Raw genomic sequence first — 21,759 nt, forward strand, 5'->3', positions numbered from 1 at the left:
TGCTATCCTTCTGTGTACTCAGCTCGTTTCAGTTTAATCTGCCTTTAGCAAAACAATGTAACCAATCTTGCAGGGCCTTGGGTTTCTCATGTACTCAGCTTTTACAAACTAAGCAAAAATGTGTTCTCATCTATGTTCTTGACCGAGAATTATGTGTGCTATAGTATAAAGAGCCAACAGGTTTAAATGTCTTTTTTTTTTCCTTTAGTTTTTGTTAGACTCTTCCTTTATGTAATATTTTTAGAGTTTTTTGAAATTAAAATATAGCAATAACATTTTCTTTCCCGGACATCCCCTCCTGCTCTCTCTCAAATTTATAAGAGATGTGCATATCTCCCTGTCCCATGACTCTGAACCAAGCCACGTAATCTGTGCTGGTCAGTACATTAGCAGACTTGATATATCCTGACTCTTTTGCTTCTATCCACACCTACATAAGGAGGCTGATAAGGTAAGAGGCTATGCTACCTCGGTAGATCAGCAAATTCACAAGCAGGAAAAGATGCTTATTTCTACGGTGGTGGACTGAATGAGAATGGTTTTAGTATTCTCACATATTTAAATACTCTCCGGCTTGTGGAACCGTGGGAAGAGGATTAGGAGGTGTGACTTCACTGGAGGAAGTGTGGCACCAGGGGGAGGCAGTGATGTTTCAAAAACCCACACCATTCCTAGTTCTCTCTCTCTCTTTCTCCCTCCCTCTCTCCTCCCACCCCTGCCTACTACTTGTGGATAGAGATGTGAGCTCTGACCTACTGTTCCAGCACCTTGCCTGCCTGTCTGCTGCCATATTCCCAATCATGATGGTCAGGGACTCTAACCTTCTGGAACTGTAAGCCTCAATGAATGCTTTTATTTATAAGTTGCTTTGGCCATGCTATGTTATCACAGATATTCAGAAGTAACTGAGAGACTTGTTTAACTTGATATTTTGAGTTTGTTATGTAACAACAGTTTACTAGTACACAGGCCTATGCACATACTCACTTCATTTAATCACTCATTTATTAATGTAATCAAAGCTGTTCTTTATATACTACTATGTGTAGTGCATTCTTATGATTCAGATATTAGGCACAAACATCCATAAGCAGACACACATATACACAGATGCATCTCTAATACACATTTATTTAATGGCATATACATACAGCTTTTCTTATCACTTCTATTACAAATTTTCACAAATGTAGTAGTTTAAGTCAAATGTTAAAAAAATGGATCTAGTAGGCTAATACTGAGTTATAAAAAAAGGGGTTTTTTTTGTTGTTTTTTTTTTTTTTTGAGAATTTTAGAAAATAACCCATGCCTGTCCTTTATCAGCTTTAAGGGACTTTTACTTTCTTGACTTCAACGACAACAAGTTATTGAGTCTTTCTCATGCTGCCATCCCTCTGGGTCTGTCTTTTACATTTCTTTTCCACTTACAAAACCTCTTAGGTTTACCTGGGGCCCATCCAGGTAAGTAATGATCATATTGTGTCTCAAGGTCAGATAGGTTTAGTCTATCTGCAACCCAAATTCCCTTTGCTGCGTCACTTGTACTCACAGATTTAAGGTGTGCATATCTTTGGGGAACCTTCATTGTACTGAACCACAAGATATAAGACCCTGTATCGAACACTTAGGAACAGATATACTGTGGAACTGCTGCTTGTAGGATTTCAACTTAACGTTCCCAATAGCTTCTGCAGCAGCATCCACATACAAACGCGTTAATCCTTCCACAGGAAACTATGAATATTCACCCCAAGTGGCATAAACAAGTCTATAAATAGTTTCATGTCAGTTGAGGTCAGGCTTGGCCACCAGATGAGTTCAGTTTGGGTCAGATACTGTTGTCAAGTGAGCTATTTAAAAAGCCGGGGTTTTGAACTTTGTGGATTACAAAATGGCAAAGAGTGTGTGCATGAATAAATTATATTTGGAAACATGCAGAAGCATTAGCATTTGTCCTGCCCTTCCTTTGTTTCCCAAAGTCTATTCTCTTCCTGCAAAGTCATAAGTAAGGTTTTCCTGGTTTTGAAGTTTTAAAAAACGAATTCAGAACGTATGTTTCCTTCACTATTTACCTCAATTTCATTTAGTATCATTTAAATTGTTGCATGCATTTGTGGATTTGTCTTAGTCATTCCTCTACACAGTATCTATTTTGTAAATAAGTCACAATCCATGTATTTTCTACAGATATTCTATGGAGATCCATCAGTGGGCATGGGTTTTTGTTTAGAAGACATTAACATTAACACAACTATAAACGCTCCTGTTAGAATGACATATGTATTTTTGTTGAACAAATACCTAGGGTATTTTGTTGAACAAAACCAAATTTCTGGGCTCAAGAGTTGTTAATACTTTCCCAAACTATATATTGTCATGTCATTTGAGTAGCTGCAGAAAAATCTAAGCAAAAACATAAACTGAGGAAGAAATCTAGTCTGGTTCCAGAAAGGGCCAGGGCATTCTATCACTGGAGACTTATGACGCGGTCCTGACTGTGCCGTCAGCGGTCCTGGCTCTCCAGAGCTGAGTTTTCTTATTTTAATGAGAAGGTTGGAGACGGTTGCAGATGACAGATATGTTCAAACATAAGCCTACAAGGAAGAGCAGTGTGGCAGGTTCCGCATGGCCAGTAAGAGATGATTTTTGCTGCTGCCTTCTGTGGCTGGAGACTGAACCACACCATCTCTTGGGCTACTGTGAAGTCACTCACCTGGCCTTGTGTTTTTGTATTGTTAGAACACTTCTAAGGTATAGCGATGCATCCACTTGTAATATAAAGAAGCCTAGAGGTTTGAGACAGAGGGATGCTTAGGAAGAGCTGGGATCCCTTGCTAAGCAGTCTGTTGTGGCGCTTATGTGTGGGGTTCAGTCACTAGGGTCATTCATCCTGGAAAGATCAGTTTCCCTACAGTTACAAGCACTCTAAAGTCATCTCATCAGAAGCCAGAAAAAGCTGAAGTGTGACTTTGCTCTTATCCTAGCTCTCTCCTATAGTGGCTATGTTGGCTTATGCCATAGTGGACAAAATGACTTTAAGATTCATTGAAAAAGGTGCCATTAATAGGGCTCAGAATATAGCTTAGTGACAGGACACTTGCTTAGCACGCAGGAGACACAAGTTCCACACACACAGGCACACAGACACACATGCATACATATACAAACGCGCATGCAGAAACACCACTACCACCAATAAGGACAAGAAAATCTCAAAAAGAGGAAATGTGATAATGTAAATCACACCACTGAGGCGCCTGAATGAAGGGGAGGGAGATTCTTGAGGAGAGAACCGTAGAGCCAGGAATGTAGAAGTGGAACAACTATATTAAATGATGCTCCAATAAAACCTCTTGGTTAACGTCATCAGTTACCTCTCCTGGATAACTATAGGTACAACCTCTCACCCAAAAGACCTCTCTTTGCAGCAAATGGAGACCATCCTAGAAAACCACAGACTGGACACAATGCAGAAACCCCAGCATCTACATCACAGCATATCTGTCTCAGGGAATATCCTCTAAGAACTAGAAGAAATATTGTAAGAGCCAGAATAGCAGGAAATCTGCTGTGAAACAGTCTCCTGGAATGGTTGCATAAGGAGGACTAGAGCAATGTCAACATCGATAGGCATGTTACTGTGGAGGGGAGAAAATTTCACAGGTTCCCATCCCTGGATGAAGAATGACAGTCAACAAAATGACTGCTGGGGGAGGAAGAATGAACCCCTCCTAGGCATGAGCACCCTTATTGCTTATTAGTTGTCTAACAAAAAGTGGTCAGGCCTGAAACCATCTTCACACAAACAGCAAAAACAGACTCATAAAGTGGCATTTATATATTTGTGTGTGTGTGCGTGTGCATCTGTGCACACAATTATGCATACATACACACATATCAATAATAACCAAAGAAAAATAAGCCATCGATTTGAGAAATTTAAGAGTGAAAGACAAGAGAGAGGTTAAAGGAAAGATACCATAGAAGGTCTGGAAGAAGAAAAAAATAACTACAAAAATCTACTCCAGTCAGCTTTAAGTAAAAAGGGCCAATAAAACAAAAACAAACAAACAAACAAATAAAAATGAAGAAAACATTAAAGATCAATCTTTCCTTGTAGGGTCAGGGAAGCGATGGTCCCTGAGCACGGCATGCTTCCGTTCTTTTCCTTTCTCTGACTCTCTAGGCCAGTGTGGTCCCTCTGCTTTTTTTCTTGCAGTCTTTTCACTTCTCTGAAATACTCTAGCCTTCTGTTTTGTGATTCCTTGAGCAGCTCTGGCTTCTGTTCCTCTGCCATGCTTTGTTTGTGCAGATAGTCGACTTTAATTAAAAATCTGGGATGGGCTCAAAGCAGCCTTGTTTTTATTTGGCCCTAGAAACAGAGCCTTCTTAGCAAGTTATTTCTGGGCCTCTATTCTTAATTGATTTTCTCTGCAAGTATTTTATTCGTTTCCATACTAATCTGAATCAGATAATGATTGTTTAGCCCAAATGTCAGTGGAATATGTTAAATGTTTTACTTTGTGTTCTCTTTAGATTTTAATTGGGTTCATGTCAGATAATACAAAGCTCACACAAATGTGGGACTGGAGAGATTAAGCAATTGCAGACTTTCCAATGAGAGGGATACATACTTGACAGAATGCCTCAGACTTCATGCTCTGCCTTCCTCTTTCCACACTGCATCAGGAAAGACATCCTGGCCAGTCTGAGTGGAGCAGGCCTGGCTGAGCAAGTGTAACAGCGTTACTGACTCTAAGTTAGATGAATTAAACTGAGGCTGTTCGCTTCCAAAGGCAGCCCCTACCCTCTACCCATGATGTCTAAGGTGGAAGAAAATATGGGTAATGGCCAGAAGACTGGGAAGGGGCCCATGGGACTGGGGAAAAAAAGACTTTAGGGAAATGGGGTACAAAATACTAGAGGTGAAAGGGTATATCAGGGAAGAGGGCACAAATATGAAGGCAGAAGCAATGAATCGGCCCAATAAAATAACTATGAAAGCCCCATACGCAAACCTTTCATCTGTAATGCAGTCTAAAAAGTAACAAATAAAATATTTTTAAAAGAGCAGGGAGAGGTAGAAAGTGGGGGGTGAATACATTCCTTCAGAAATGCATTAAAATATTCATGAGAACATCATATACACAACCCAAATGCCTGCCTGCTAGCCCCAAGAGTGCCAGACAGAAGAATTTTAGTTCCTACTTAGTAACCTTTGGGAGATGTTTTTAAAATATGTCAGTAACACTTTGAGCTCAGGTGTGAATTCTAATAAATTTACTCCTTTCTTATATACATACATATATTGTGGTCTGGTACTAAAGTGTATACAAGTCAGATTCTATGTATAAGCTTTTGAAGATCAGAGATGAGAAAATGAAAATTGAATTTCACTAGTCCTACCATGGCTACACACTCACTTCTCCCAATTGTCAGACCCTCTGACAAAGCTGGACACTCACATTGGAATCTGACTCCTTCCCTTTCCTATTTGCAATAGGACATTTTTTCAAACCATGACTTGGGATGTTCTTTCAAACATTTTTGAGATAATAATATAATTATATCATTTTTCCTTCTCCTTCCTTGCTCTAAATCTGCCCATGTAACTCCAACCATGTTCTCTTTCAAATTCATGGCATCTATTTCCTTAATTGTTGATTGTGTGTGTGTGTGTGTGTGTGTGTGTGTGTGTGTTCATGGTTCACAGTGAACCATCTCACTGGCCCTACAGTGGCTTTTATTTGCCTGTTTGTTGAGTATCATATACTAGTAATTGCAGCATGTAGGAAGCAGAGGTAAGTAATCTCTGTGATGTTAAGGTCAGCCTGCTCTGTATAGTGAGTTCTAGGCTACCAGGTTTACATAGCGTTATGGTTCAGGAATAGACGCATACTGACCACTTGGACACCAGACTCAGATAGATGGAAGTTTATTGAACACTTAGCATATCTGACCAATCAGGGACACAGTCTGTACTCTTTTTTTTCCTTTAAAAAAATTTTTTTTATTAATTATAGTTTATTCACTTTTCATCTCAGCTGTAACCCCCTCCTTCATTCCCTCCCAACGCCACCCATCCTCTGTCATCTCCTCCCATACCCTTCTCCAAGTCCACTAATAGAGGAGGTCCTCCTCCCATTCCATCTGACCCTAGCCTATCAGGTCTCATCTGGGGCTGGCTGCATTGTCTTCCTCTGTGGCTTCAGACTGCTCCCCTTCAGGGGGAGGTGATCAGACAGCCTGCCACTGAGTTCACGTCAGAGACAGTCCCTGTTCCCATTACTAAGGAACACACTTGGAGACTGAGCTGCCATGGGCTACATGTGTGCAGGAGTTCTAGGTTATCTCCATGCATGGTCCTTGGTTGGAGTATCAGTCTTAGAAAAGGCCCCTATGCCCAGGTTTTTTTGGTTCTGTTACTCTCCTTGTGGAGCTCCTGTCCCCTCCAGGCCTTTCTATCTCCCCCTTCTTTCATAAGATGCCCTGCACTCTGCCCAAAGTTTGGCTATGAATCTCAGCATCTGCTTTGATACCCTGCTGGGTAGAGTCTTTCAGAGGCCCTCTGTGGTAGGCTCCTGTCCTGTTTCCTGTTTTCTCCCTCTTCTGATATCCATCCCCTTTGCCTTTCTAAGTGAGGCTTAATCATCTTACCCAGGGTCCTCCTTCTTGCTTACAGTCTGTATTCTTGAATCAAGACTGTGGCCCTGAGTCATTTTCTGAATGAGTTTTTAAAGGAAAAAGACCATAACCAAGCAGGAAGAAACAATTCTACTCCAGGTACATTGTACCTAGGTAGCTAGACAAAGCATTTAAGCTGATTGGCTGGGATTTAGGGTAGGGGAACTTTGAGGACTTTCCAGTTCCCCGTATGTGGGAGTGTTGTGCCTGATTCCAGAGACCCCAAAAGACCACTAGAAGTCGAGTCCATTGCAAATCACACAAGGATCTTTATTCAAGCTTAAGCTCTGGCCTCCAATCTTCCCTGAAGTGGCAGGTTAGAAAGTGAGGCTCCGAGTCTCAGGGAAGCAGAATTTTAAAGGGAAAAACAGCAAGCAGGGAATTCCAAGCCTTGGCATTATAGGGAAGGGTAAGTTTTGGGTGGGGGGGTTTCAGCAATCAAGATGACCTTTAGGCTAATTGCTCCAAGTCACCTGGCGAAACCGACAGATATGTACAATAGCCTGCTGGGTGGAATAGAGGACCCACTAACATGTTCTATGGCATTTATGATAACCTGTGGGGCAGAGGCCTGATTATAGTTATCTATTTATACATTCTGTGGTATCCACGACAACCTGCAGGGTGGAGGGCCCCGTGGCCCTTCTAGAAACCCAAAGATCAAGTCACTCCAAGGTTGGTCAACTTAAGATAGAGTCTGAGGAACAAAATGGAGCCACCCCTGCCATCCTCAATTCCTTCAGGAGCTGACTATGAAGATCTAAGTCTGGCATTTCCAGGTAGCCTCTGAGCTTGATGTGTGCTGACAGATTCCCTTTCTCAGCTGGGTTCTCTCTTCAGCTGACCTGAGGAACCCCAGATCCTCTAAGGAGAGTTACAAAGCCCTCAGAAAGATTAAAAGCCCAACCCTTTCCTGATAAGAAACCCATTCAGCAAGTACCTGGGGATTCCTGGGAATACCCACTCTATGCTAATAAGATATCTGGTATCTTGGCTTTCAACCAATGAGCTTTTAATCATACCTGGAGTTCTTCCTCTACCCATAGGATAATTAAGTACTTCTCTCCCCATCTTATATAGGGCCGTGCTATTACATGTAGGTGACGTATCCCTGGTGCCCCTAGCCCCAGCAAATCAAAACACATTCACCCCTGAAGCCCCTCCCACTGCCCGGGGTCTATAAATGTCCCTGATTCATGAAATAAATTTTCTTGTGCTTTCACCATTGCTCTGCCATGACTGTCTGAGAGTCATCATTTATTCTGGGTAAGAAAAGACTCCCTTGAAGAAGCAAACCTCGAGCTTCGGCTGTTCACCTGAGTGGGAACTGCCTCAGCGGCCATTGACCTGTGTCCCACCAGAACTGCCTTCTATTCGGTTTTGGGCTTTTGCCCTCACCTCTGCCCTTAATATAGTGGCTTAGCTGAAGGGCTGTAACACTGAGGTAACATCACAGGCTTTCAGAATGCATGAGTTTCCACTGCCTTCTGACACTGGCAGTTTCTTTTTAAAGGACCTAACAGTAACACTCAGTGAAAAAATTAATTCCACCCTACCCCGTGAGACTAGGAGCTACACCTAGCCCACAGGCCTTGCCCTGATCCCTGATAGATCTAATTGTTCCTGAGAAAAAAAGGAACCTTTGATTCCAGGGGCTACTCTGTTCCCAGGTGGAAGCAGTGCCTGGATGGGCCTGCAGAAGAAACTCACACATTTGTTCCCCCACCCAGCAGTGGGAAACTCAGTCTGACAGCTGTGCTCCAGGACCACCCAGGCTACCACTGTGAGAAAAAGAATCTAGCAGGGTATTGTTGTTTAACTCCAACAGAGCATACATTTATCTTTAAGTCAAACAGAACATTCAACAAGTACTGAATTGTAAGTAAAAGGATATTCTTGTCATGCAGGCAGAGACTGAGCACTTGAAGTCAATTTTACATTATGACCAAAATGGAGACTAAAGACAAAATGGCTTTAGTTATGCTAAAGGTGAAAGCAGGTGAAAACAGAGGAGCTACAGTTACGCTAAAAACTAGAATAGGTCTCAACAGAGGAGCTATAGTTATGCAAAGTGTTAAAGCAGGCAGTGAGATGCTGTCTCAAAAAAAATTACATGCTAATAGAATTATGCAGATACCAATGATGGCTTCCAAGGGCTTTAAATCCTATGTACCACTAATGTTGAAATAGGAGTAGGATACTCCAAAGAATTCCTTGAGCTTGACAGTGTAACATAGTTTATTGCCTTTTAATAGTTTGAGCAATCAGTGCTCTGTGTGTATGCACAATTAAAAATATCAAAACAGGCACAATAACCAAGTATCAGACTGCTCATTTCCACTTGATGTGAATTAATTGGGTATGTGCATTACAGTGTCAATGTCAGACACTGAAACTTTGAATCTGACCCACAAAAAATTGTCCTCATCTTTACTGAAATATGCAAGAACCTTTGACTTGTGAATATATAAGAGGACAAGAGCAGGGAACTGAACCACATTGTTGGGCACAGTGACCAAGGCTGGGCTGTCATATCTGTCGACAGAGTTCTATTTCAAGAGTGAAGCAGGAAAGCAGTCACAAAACCCCCATCATGCTGGTGAAATTAACATGATCACTCAATGTTTAGTTTGTTCTGTCAAAAATATATCTTATAATTGGCCTGTTGAATCACATCATACTTAGTCCATGAGATTCTTAAACCTCTCTTTTAAGATATTTACTCCTCCTCTTTAATTGTAGTTGCTGAAGAATAATGGACCAGTGTGGAGTTTGTCAGTCTTTTTCATTGCTGTGACTCATACCTGAGAACAGCTTTAGGAGGGGTCTGTTTTAGTCAACTCTTTTAGAACTTCAGTGAAATGTGGTAGGCAAGAAGGGATGGGACAGAGTAGGTAGAATTGTGGCTGCAAAGGTGGTAAAAAGAGACTACCTGGGCTGTAGGACTGTCTCCCTTTCTCCCTTTCTCCCTTTCTCCCTTTCTCCCTTTTATTCCACACTATGTGGAATAAAACGGCACCGCCCACATTCAGGAGGGCCTTTCCTCTCTATAATGGTTAATGTTTGTTGTCAACTTGACCTATTTTGAAACAACAGAAGAAAAGCCCCTCGGCGTACCTCGCAGAGGTTTTCTCAATCAGAGGTTATTTGAAGTCAGAATACCTACCTTAAGTGTGAACAGCGTCTGCTAGTGAAACTTCAGATAAAAATAGGCCCAAGAACAAAAGCTTTTCTTTCTAACATCTTGACTTTACTCTTATTGGCACGTTCACACCTTGTCTCTATCATTGTTGCTGCTGTGTTTCTTAGCTGATACCACAGCCAAACCTCATTCTGCTTCCATTGTGGACTAAAATCCAGTGGCCTTCTTGGAATCCTCTAGCCCTTCAGTGTCTTTGCAACGGTGAAGCAACTAGCTCCTAGGACTGAGAAGCAACTAGATGCTTGACCTCTCTATTGTGAAAGTAGCTATAACTAACCAGTATCAGGCATACCAATCTAATAAATCTCCTTTGGAGTATACATTCAGTCTGCCAGTTCCCTTACTCTGTCAAACACTCCACGGAAGTGATTTTGAAGATGACTGGAGGTGTGCTCTCCTAATGGACAGGCTTCTCAATCTAATAAAGCTTATGAGAATCACTACCACACTGTTTTTTTTTTGTTGTTGTTGTTGTTTGGTTTTTTGTTTGTTTGTTTGTTTTTGAACTTGTATCCTCATGATATCATTTACAATGTTTATGTTTAGTCATTAAATTTAGAAGCATGACTATGTGCAGCTTTACATTTCATAGCAAGAGCATGCCATAAAAGCACTGTTTGGGGCTGTTGCATCATCAAATATTGATGTCCAGTGTCTGTATCGTTACTAATTTTATTACTACCAAAAAAACAAAAAACAAAAATCCTGACCAAGTGGCACCAGGCTTTGAAAGTTCATTTGCTCACATGGTAGTTTAAGGAGCCAGTGATAGTCATTACCTACTTCCATTGTTTTTATTAGCAGCAGCCGATAAAGTTCTGGCTTTATGTTCCCATTCCTTGCGATGTACTTGTTTCTATAAAAGAGAAACTTCTATTTCTTTTTTTCCCCCCAAACATTATATTTTTATTATTTGGGAACTTTGTACAATTCCTACTTACTTCCCATTCATCCCAGGACCATAATCCTCCCTCAAACCCCACCCCCACCCCCAAATAAAGCAAGTCCAGTTTGTATTGCTCATATACTCACTGAAGCATGCGTGGTCAATCTCCTAGGAGCCAGCCCCTTATCGAAAACTGAGTTTTTCCCCTGGCCCCTGCCAGAAGCCATCAGCTGTGAAGAGCATCATTACCACAGTTTTAAGGACTCAACCTCAATAGCTTCCTGTCTAGAGTCTTTACTTCTCTTTTCTTTTCTTTTCTTTTCTTTTCTTTTCTTTTCTTTTCTTTTCTTTTCTTTTCTTTTCTTTTCTTTTCTTTTCTTTTCTTTTCTTTTCTTCTCTTCTCTTCTCTTCTCTTCTCTTCTCTTCTCTTTTCTTTTCTTTTCTTTCGAGGGAGGGGGAGGGTATGTTCAGACCCAATTATTGGGAAGGTGCACGAAGGAGACTCAGAGGTCAGATCGATGCAAACAGCAAAAGGTTTATTCAGGCCAACTCGCACTGGGGCCACCCTGCATCCAAGCAGGAGATGGCCCGAGGAACAAAGGCTTTAGGATTTTTAAGGAAAAAGCGCGGGCAGACAGGGAGTTACGTGTCTTGGCATTACTGGATTGGGTGAAAGGGTTTATAGGGAAGTTGACCTTTAAAATGATTGGTCTATTTTTAGGTGTCAAGACTGGTCAGCCCTGGCCTGGCCATCTGGAGGATATCTGACGATGAGCAACACCTGGAATATCCTGTTACCTGCTGGTTTGGCTGTTGCTAGGGGGCAGCGATTAGCAGCACATCTTGTGGTTTCTCTCGGAACTATTTCTGACTCTATTCCTGGTAGGGTGGGGATTGTTACGCCCTTCTGCTTTCTGGGAAAGTATTGAATGATCTTAGCTTGACCTGGGGCCCAGAAACCCAGGATGGAGTTTATGAGGTGAGTCTGACTCTTTCAGGTATAGTTGGTTGAAGAAATAACTGATTCTTTTCCTTTCTCAGCTTTCAGAAAAGAGCAGTTCAGACCTACTGTTAACAGAAAAACTTCGGTGGGCATTGGAAAAGTCGTGGAGGAGGGTTCAAAGAACTTTTCTTCAACCTGCAGAAAAATAGACAGAAAACAAAGAAAGGATTTGGCTAGGGGGACAGCTTGGTGACAGAGTACTTTCCTGGCATGTATGCAACCCTGAAGATGAGAGCATTTGATTGGCTACAAGGGATTGTCAGCCTTACTTGAGGGTGATCCAGTGGAAGCCCTCCCTCAGAGGGGGGATTGGCTGTTCCCAGCTGGTTATGCTCAGTTTCAGTGTGTGGTTTACATTCTGCTTCAGTTTGCCATGGAAGACTCACAACTCCTCACTTCTCTCAGGCTCTGAATTAAAGGTCAGATTCAGCAATATTGTACTAATTTTCATTCTAGTATCACTATAAATTCATGGGTATGTTTTTTCTTATTTTAGTGCATTTAAATAGTTATTAGTTTGATGCTCAAATTGGCCTCTGAATAGCCAAAGTAAGAACTTTGGCATATCTTTCTCTTGAACTTGAAAGGTTTGAATAGGTTCCATGCCCTCTGTGTAGAAATGATATCTTGGACCCATTTGTACCACATAGGAGAAGAACCAGGTAGTTAATGCCTCAAGAAGACATTATTCTTGTTAATTGAAAGCTGGGACTTAAGGACAAAAATCTTACACAATCTCCCAATTGACTGAGCTTTTAGACATTTATGCCTTTCTCAATAAAATGTCTGTGTGCCTATGTAAATTCATAGAGAAAGTTGCACATAGGGAATGAGAGCGTAAACACCAAAATAGTACTGATGCTTCTAATTAAAAAACGAAAACAAATAAGTTTTTAACCTACCTTTACTTTTAAAAGTGTTTGTAACATATATTACTTAACTTTACATCTCAGGGTGTTTCTAGGAAACATAACAGTAGGAAGAGGTAAGTATGGCATACATTTGGGGCATTTCTTATTGTTGGCATTGTGGGTAAATCTGTAAGCTGTTCAACTGTTTCCCTATAAATGACTCTTCTTAATAAATGATACTGAAAATGACATCTTTAGTTGTTCCTCTTATTCTGTGTCTAAGCTATTAGCAACTTGTACAAGTTTTACTTCAGAATACACCATAAAGGTACGGATCATTGTCACTAAGTACTACTACTATTCCTGCTACAAACCCCTAACCATTGGTTAGCTTTTGCTGCATTATAAAACACCCCCCAGTGTTAGAAGCTTGGAACACTATAGCAGGTATACAGAACATGGGTGGTTCTGGTACGAACTAGTTGGGGCTAAATATGTTAGTGTGATTTCACCCATTTGAGACCTCACCTGTGATGGTGGCTGTGGTGGCTCAGACATCATGAATACATCCCCGTGGATGTGCTGATCTTTCTGGATGCTAACCTGGATTTGTCCTCATATGATGGAAAGAGTTTCAAGAAAAGGTCAACCTTCTAACAATCTAGTTCAATTTTGAAGGTTCTGCCTGTCACTCCAGAGCAGTTCTCCATTCAAGGCCCAGGTTCAAGGATCCAAACAGACTGCTAATAAAGGGGTAGAAGGTTGGGAGCATCTTTTGTCATCTACTACCCACAAGAGGACATGTAACTACTGAAAATAATGTTGCTTTTAGTTCTGCTTTCACACATTTCCCCAACATCAGCTCACTTCCTACAAAACCAAACAAAGCTGATATTCTTTTTTTTGAGTCTATACATGACTTCCAATGTTATTCATAATGAAACCGTTTTTGCCCCATTTAATCAGGCCTGAGACTTCTTGTGTAACATCATCTCACATTGTTCCTCCCAGTGATCTTTCTGTGTGTGTTTCAGGCTCTTGATTTAGATTTTTTTTCTTTTCTGTTGGAAAGCTTTTCAACTTATTCTTCAAAGACAGGACATTTTCTTGTTCTCAGAAAAGCCTTCTTTTCATATATCACTAGGAGATGCCTTTCTGCCAGGTACATAGATGACTATGCTTTGAAATTTGTGTTTTGTTTTCATCACAGCTCCTTGTACTCCACAGGAAATTTGTAAATTCTATGTAGAGTTATATGTATTTATAGCTCAAATTCAGTAGAGCATAAATATTAATTATTGCATTTAATAATTCTGTATGCAACTGTTATATGTGTTATATTTCCATGGCCTAGAATAGTGTTTGTTTAGAAAATAATTATTGAAAGACTCAGCATGGAGTCTATTCCTTCATAATCATCAATGAATGAGCTTGTATGATACAGCTGGACATGACTTCAGAAACAAAAGAGAATAGATGAAATCTCAGTCAAATGCAGTATGGAACATTAGTAATGACTTTAATGACTTCTTTGGATAACTTTTTAATTATAAAATATGTCAAAAGGAATAAAAAAACCCCATATTAATTTTATTAGTACTAGGCTCAGTGCAAATTATTGGAAAATACTTACAAAAACATGCAGAAAATATGTCCTTGATGGTAAGCTTAGTTCTCTACATGTATATGTGTATAAGATATACTCATGTCTTAATTTATCATAGAATTTGGATTTAATGGCTACTGAATTAACTAAAAGGGTTTAAATAAAAGAGAACGTATTTTTATTTTTGTTTATTTCTGTTTTTCCCCATGAGCTTACTGCTATTTCCATCTGTCTTAGTTAGGGTTTTTATTGCTGTGAAAAAAACATCATGACCAAAAACCATGTTGAAGAGGAAAGGATTTATTTGGCTTATAATCTTTCATCCATGTTCATTATCTAAGGAAGTCAGGACAGGAACTCAAGTAGAGCAGGGATCTGCAAGCAAGAGCTGATACAGAAGGCTTAGAGGGATGCTGCTTACTGGCTTGCTTCCCTGGCTTGTTCAGCCTGCTTTCTTATAGAACCCAGAACCACCAGCCCAGGAGGGTAACTGGACCATGGACCCTCCCCCACTGATCACTAATTGAGAAAATGCCTTACAACTGGATCTCATGGAAGCATGTTCTCAATTGAGGCTCCTTCCTCTCTAGTTTGTCTAGTTGACACACAAAAATAGCTAGTACACCATCCAAAGAGACGTTGATCTGTCACACATTCATCTGGGCTAGCCTTGCCCACCATGTAGTGTCAGTGTATATCCTACTGACATTGTGTTTTGGGTATGTGTCTCCCTAATAAAACTCAGAAATATATACAGCTGATGCCTCGTAAAGGCTCTAGCATTGGTAAGAGCTCAGATTTTCGTGTTACTAGGTGCATTTTCAACTGCACAGACAAGCCACCACATGGCTGAAACCTTCATGGGTTGTTATTGATCTTCCCAGTGCAAAGCAAGGAATATGGGTGGACAATACTTTCAATGCTGCTGAATAATCTGTAACATTGATGAAATTTCCTGAGCATTCTGCAAGAAGCTGGTACATTGAGCAATAGAGTACTGGAAGGGCAGTGCAACCAAAGCTCCATGCTCCTTTAACCCAATTCCCTAACAGAGCCCAAGTATGTTTGAAAATCCATTGCAAGGACATGAAGAAGATATAAAAATATTTGCAAATAAAAGCCTAACCCAAGGCCCAAGGATAGCAAGTACAAAAGGTGAGGAGGGTTGGTCAGAGGTACAGCACAGCCCTCATTTCCTGACTTGCTGCTATTTTAGTCAACTGCCAAGAAGAGACAGACTGTAGAAAAGAAGATCACAAGCCCCAGACTGGAAAAAAAAATGTTGAGTGCAGATCTCGGGAACAAGATGGAAGCTTGGCTCTCAGAGCAAAGAAACATCAGCTCAGTGGTGACTATGGTGTGGAATGTACGGGAGGAGATTTACCTATGACCCCTCAGTTAGAATTGCCAAATGACCGCAAAGAGATAGCTAAAGATAAATATCAAATACCTCAAGGAACTGGGGAGAGCAGAGGGGGCTATGGAATAGACACAGCTGTGCCCAGACAATGGCAACATTGTGCACTGTAAGTGAAGGTGGGTGAGGGGAGCTTAAATCAGTGAATGCTGTTTGAATGTTTTAAATATCATCCTGAACCCTGTTAATATGCTAAAAAGATATCAATTGTTACATGTCAATCAAGATGTGTTAAACTGAAGAGAAGAAAAAGACAGCCAAGAGCACAAGGATAATCAAAGAACTCATTACATGTGGTATACAGAATTTGCATAGGAAATCTCCAGTACTGAGAATTTCATTATGTTTGCACAAGCAGCCATTGGTTTTATGGCTTGATTAATAATCAACAGAGTCAACATTGCTCCATTATTCCTCTTCTACCAGAATAGACTTCAAATTTATCTTCTGGCAAGTTTGGATTCCTATGTATAGTGAAAGAAATTAGCTTTTGATAATTATAGAACAGTGGTAAATAGCTATACAATTTAATCTACATTATTGACCAACAAGCCTATTAATAAAATTAAAATGAACAAAAATAGAGCTGGAGAGATGGCTTAGCCATTAAACCCTAGGCTCATAACCAAAAGTATAAAGTGGATGAAAGTAATTTCAAATACAAAGAATTCCAGTTTGTAAAGCTGACCCGGTGACAAGGTTTATAGTCTTGTCTACAGTGAAACTCCTGGGCTATAGAGTGATGTCTATGGAGCTCAGTGTGGTCTCTTGCCTAGACTATGGGAGGCCCTGTTTTGATGCCCAGTACTTAGAGCAAGAAAGGGGAAGCAAACATGGGACACAGTAAAGAGGCACAGAAAAAGGACATTTTCAGTTTTCCCATGAGGCACCTTTAAAACAGTGTCAGGGCACCATCATATTTGGAGCTCAAACGAGGCATTCCCAACCCTCTTCACTTTCATCTCTTCATTTCACAAAAAGCATTTCAAATGTTTCTCAGTGCATTTCTTTACTACCAGCTTGTTTTCAACAAGCCTCTAGGCAACCTTGGCTATCCCTGCTATCAGAGAGTGTTGTCTCACGTCCTAGGAATGCCATTTTGTTTTGTCAATATCTACAAACCTATTTCTACAGCTCCAGAGAAACTAAGAATGGCAGGTTGGTAAAGAGCAAATGACATGTTTTGCAAAGCAATAGGCTAGCAGAAGCACGTACTTTCATTCATTCTGTTCTGTATGAGAGCAAGAGCTTGAGAAAGAAGTTAAGTAACTGTTAGAAGAGATAGACCATAATAAATGTCAGCACGGATAGAAAGAAGCAATGCTGGGGGGGTGGGGCAAATTTTTCCATTTTGGAAAATTGAGCAATTTCCTCAAAACGTTAAACATGACTTTAACCCAGAATTAACTCCTCAATTCCATTTCTACATACCCCTTTCCAAATGCATGATTTACAAATATTTCTCCCATCTCCAAGTTGATTTGTTCCTTTGCTGTTTTAAATTACTTTATTTCTGACATTATAATACAATGACATCATTTTCCCCCTTACCTTTCCTCCCTCCAAACCCTCCCATCTAGCCCTCCTTGCTCTCTTTCAAACTCATTTCCTCTTTGTTCATTAGCGGTGATTGGTATGTAGACACATATGTACGTGTGCATGTGTGTATATAGGTTCCTAAATATAGAAATACAACCTGCTCTGTCTGTGTGAGGTGACAGGTATGTATGTTTTCAGGGCCAACTGTTTGGTATTAGATAGCCAGTTGGTGTGATCTTCCGTGGAATAACCCTTTTCTCCTGTTCTCAGCATGTCTTAGGTGCCTGTAGATCTTTGGTAGGGTTAAGGTCTTGTAAGTTCTCCATATTAACATGCCAACCAGTGCTCTCCTTCAACTCAGGTTTAAGCAGTTGTGTTAGTGAGACTTTATGTGTGTAGCTTAAGACTTTACTAGGAGACACAGCCTCATGGCCAACTCCTTGTTCTTCTGGCTCTTACGATCTTTCCATTACCTCTTTTGGTTTAGATGCAGGAGTTGTGGTATAGATGTTAGCAGTTATGACTGTGTTCCACAACTCTGCATGATGAGTTGAGGTTTTCTGTAATGGTCTCCATTTGTTGCAAAGAGGCTTTTTTCTTTTCTTTTCTTTTTCCTTTTTTCTTTTCTTTTCTTTTCTTTTCCTTTCAAGATGTGAGTTCCATAATTGCACCCATTGAGTTATCTTGCCATTTGGGCCATTGTTATGGTTCATAGGCATCATACCAAGGTAGGACTGTTTTGTTTAGTTTTGTTTTGCTTTTTCCTCTTTTGGAATCTTCTATAGCACCTTTCAGTACAATGAAAGTTGGTTGTTAGTATTTCAGGTCAGTCCAGTTTAGGGACTTCTGTGTAAAATTAAGGGTCTTCCTTCCTTCCTTCCTTCCTTCCTTTCTTTCTTTCTTTCTTTCTTTCTTTCTTTCTTTCTTATATTCACCCTAGCTCCCAAATAATGATACAGAAATGCCCCGACCCGCGGGACCTAGTTATTCGTGGGGGCGAAGGGGGTCAATCCTGAAAAAGATGGGCGAGAGAGAGAAAGGACACAAGCAGACAGACCGTTGCCGGTCAAGTGGCAGCTTTATTGAGCTTTGGTATTTCTTTTTAAAGCATGGTTCTGGCAGGGCGGGGGAGAGGGGCGAGAGAAGGGAAGTAGTAGTGGAAAAATACCAAGGCCCTTGGTGGGGAGGTGGGAAGTTCCCAAGGCAAAGAAGGTGGGTTAAAGAGTTACAAGGTCCAAAGATAATATCTGTGGTCATGGATGTGTCCCAAAGCAAACAGTTTCGGGAACAATGGGTCATAAGAAACTATGGCCTGCTGGCGTCCGGTGCTTATCTGGCGGGCCAGGCTCTTAGGAAGGGTCCCAGGGCTTAGTTCCCAACACAGAGACCTTTATATTCATTGTAATAGTTTTAAGCTCTATAGTTGTAAGGATCATGAGCTATTCTAACCCTGGTCGGGCCTACTTCCTAGCCACATGGCTCATTATCTGCCATGTTAGTCTTACTCTGGCTGCTACTTGTTCATGTGTGTTCACATGGTGACTCTCATGGTAACTCTCCAATCCACACCTGAGACCCATTCTTTGTCTTTGGGCTCCAGAAGTCTCACCTTTTCCTCTCCTGCCCAACTATTGGCTGTTCAGGTCTTTATTAACCAATTAGAGGGTGGTGTAGAACACTTTCTACACAACTTGAGACAGGAGATGCTTCATAATAATGACAATGACAACGTTAGGTTGTAATCAGATCTTTGGGCACAGAAGTAAGCATTTGTATATACAGTGCACAAAAACATTCCCCAACATCTCTGGGCCCTGTTTCCAAAATTCTCTTTGGTTAGAGGGACTCGTTGTTCATCCTGGTAAGGGGCAACCAAGGGCAACTAGCCTATAATATTTTAAGAGTGTCTTGGACAATCCTGGCCAACAACTCAAAAGACAGGTTCAGGTGTTCAAAGTTGAAGATGTTGTTAGAAGGTATTTGGCTCTTTCAGGGAGTATTGTCAGCCCAAGTGTGGAAATTTAATTTAAGCTATATATGTATATTTATATAATAACTCACATGTATCATAGGCATTCTTAGGTACATAGTTATTAGTATTACTCCCTATGACTTTTTCAGACATCCTTATTCATATTTCACCCTCCTTATGCTGTTATTTATCCTCCCTCTCCCTAAATATAACCCATCTCTCTGTCCCCATTTCCTCTTTCAGATCACTGTACCCTACTCCTCCTTTCTCTGTGCATAAGCTTTTCAATTTAAAATAATCCCATTATTTTAATGATAGTTTTGCATTTTGACTTATTTGTTTGGTTTTGGTTTTTTGAGACAATGTCTTGCCATTTGCCAAGGATAATCTCAAATATGTTCAAGATATATCAGGGTTTTTTTTCTAGTAATTTAACTGTTGTTATAATAAAATATCCTGACAAAAGCAACTTAAAGGATAAAGGGTTAATTTTAGTTGTTTTAGCTAGTTTTATGTCAACTTGAGTCATCTGAAAGGAGGTAACTTCATTTGAGAAAAAAATGCCTCCATAAGATCCAGCTGTAGGACATTTTATTAGTTAGTGATTGATGGGGAGGATCCAACCTATTGTGGGTGACGTTATCCCTAAACTGGTAGTCCTGGGTTCTCTAAGAAAATAGGCTGAGCAAGCCATGGAGAGCAAGCCAGTAAGCAGCAGCCCTCCATGGCCTCTGCACCAGCTCCTGCCTCCAGGTTCCTGCCAAGTTTGAGTTTCTGCCCAGACTTCCTACTACAGAGTAGAAGTATATGCCAAATGAACCCCTTCCTTCCCAATATGATTTTGGTCATGGTGTTTCATAGTAGCAATAGAAACCCCAACTACGACAATAGATCACAGTTTTTTGGTATAGAGTCCACCATGAGATGAGAGTTATGAGAGTTGAAGCTTGAAGGTACAGGTCCCATGATGCTCACATTCAGGAGGCAGAGTGATGAATGTCTGTGCTCAGTCTACTTTCTCTTTTATATATAGTCTGAGATCCTAGTCCAGGGAATGCTGCTACATGTAATGACTGGGTCTTTCTCCTTCAACTAGTGTAGTCAATCTAATTCTCCACAGACTTGCAGAAAAGGCTCCATCTGCCAAGTGATTCTAGACCTCATCAAGTTGACTGTTGAGCTTAAGTATCATGCACACTCTGGGTTCATAGCCCACCAAGAACAGTACTGCACTTGGCAGGTCACAAGCTCACACTACTCTTCCCTGCCTGTGGAGTTGGGAATGCATAGCTAAGACTCTTGAAACCAGCTAGATGATGGTGAACCAGAATGTATATCTGATAGACTGAGGTCATAGTTCTTCACCTGAAATCCAGAGGATGTATTGCTGGGTAGGCCTGGGAATGGGAACTATTAGGATATCGTCTGTGTTACTTTTCACTTGTCTTATGAGTTCTGAAACAAAGTCCTATGCTTGCTCTTCCATCCTACCCTCCTTACATGCTGTTTTGCTCCATGTTATGCTGCCTGAAATTTAGGTAATATTGCTGAAGATAATCACTACCAAGGCTGTTGCTGGTATCACACCTGTGTCTCATAGCTATAGGATCTACATAGTCTCAGGAATGGACATAGGCTTGTTACACAGCTGTCAATAATGCAGACTAAAACCAAGTTTATCCACCAGGATATAGAGTGACGGGGCAGGAAAAGAAGATTCATCTCTGAGTCCTTTAATGCAGATAACAGTGCTGTTCAAATTGGAGTGATAGAGACAGTCCCTTAGGCACTAAGGCTGTCGTTAAGCTGGGCTCTTCCTTAGCCAAAGGGTCCATCTACACACTGTCAGAGTACCCCCTGGCCTACTCAGTGATGCAGTGATGCAATGGAGAACTCAGGATGGAAGATATCTCCCAATGCTCTGGGAGGTGCAGACTATTCATCTTCAAGGGCTGGAGGTGCTGAATCTCACTGCATGAGACCAATCCTGAGTTCCAAGGCAAAATCTGCCCTGCAATAGCTTCTATGCACTGCTCTTTTTAGCTGCAGTCTTACTCTGCTCTCTGCCTGATGTTGGAAGAATTTTGGTAGGGAAGCCCCTGGGTCACCTAGCTAGCACTGCTCCAGTGTCTCAGTCCCTGGGAAACAGCTTAGAATCATGGATTAGGGCCTCTTTCAGGCAGCAGATTTCAGCAAGGCAGGTATTGGGTTTTAAGCCTTGGGGCTTTATTTATGTAGAGGACTGATGGAGCCTTGTTGGAGGAAGTATGTCACTGTGGGTGGGCTTTGAGATTTTAAAACCACATGCTGTTCTATTTGTCCTTTGCTTCCTGAACGCAGTTTAAGTTGTGAGTTATCAGCTGCCTTCTCCAGATGTCATGGACACCTGCCTCCATGCTTCTCTGCCAAGATAGTAAAAGTGATATCTCTCTAGAACTGTTAGCTCCAAAGAAAGCCTTCCTCCTATAAATAGGCTTTTACACAGTAATAGGAAAGTCATTAATAGAATTTAATACCTCTTCTCCTCCTAAATGAAGAACATTTTTTTTTCTCCAGGCTGCTTGCTTCTGGGGGGTTGGGGGAGAAGCATGTAACCCTT

The sequence above is a fragment of the Meriones unguiculatus genome, chromosome 8 (assembly GCF_030254825.1).
Source record: "Meriones unguiculatus strain TT.TT164.6M chromosome 8, Bangor_MerUng_6.1, whole genome shotgun sequence".
NCBI lineage: Eukaryota > Metazoa > Chordata > Mammalia > Rodentia > Muridae > Meriones > Meriones unguiculatus.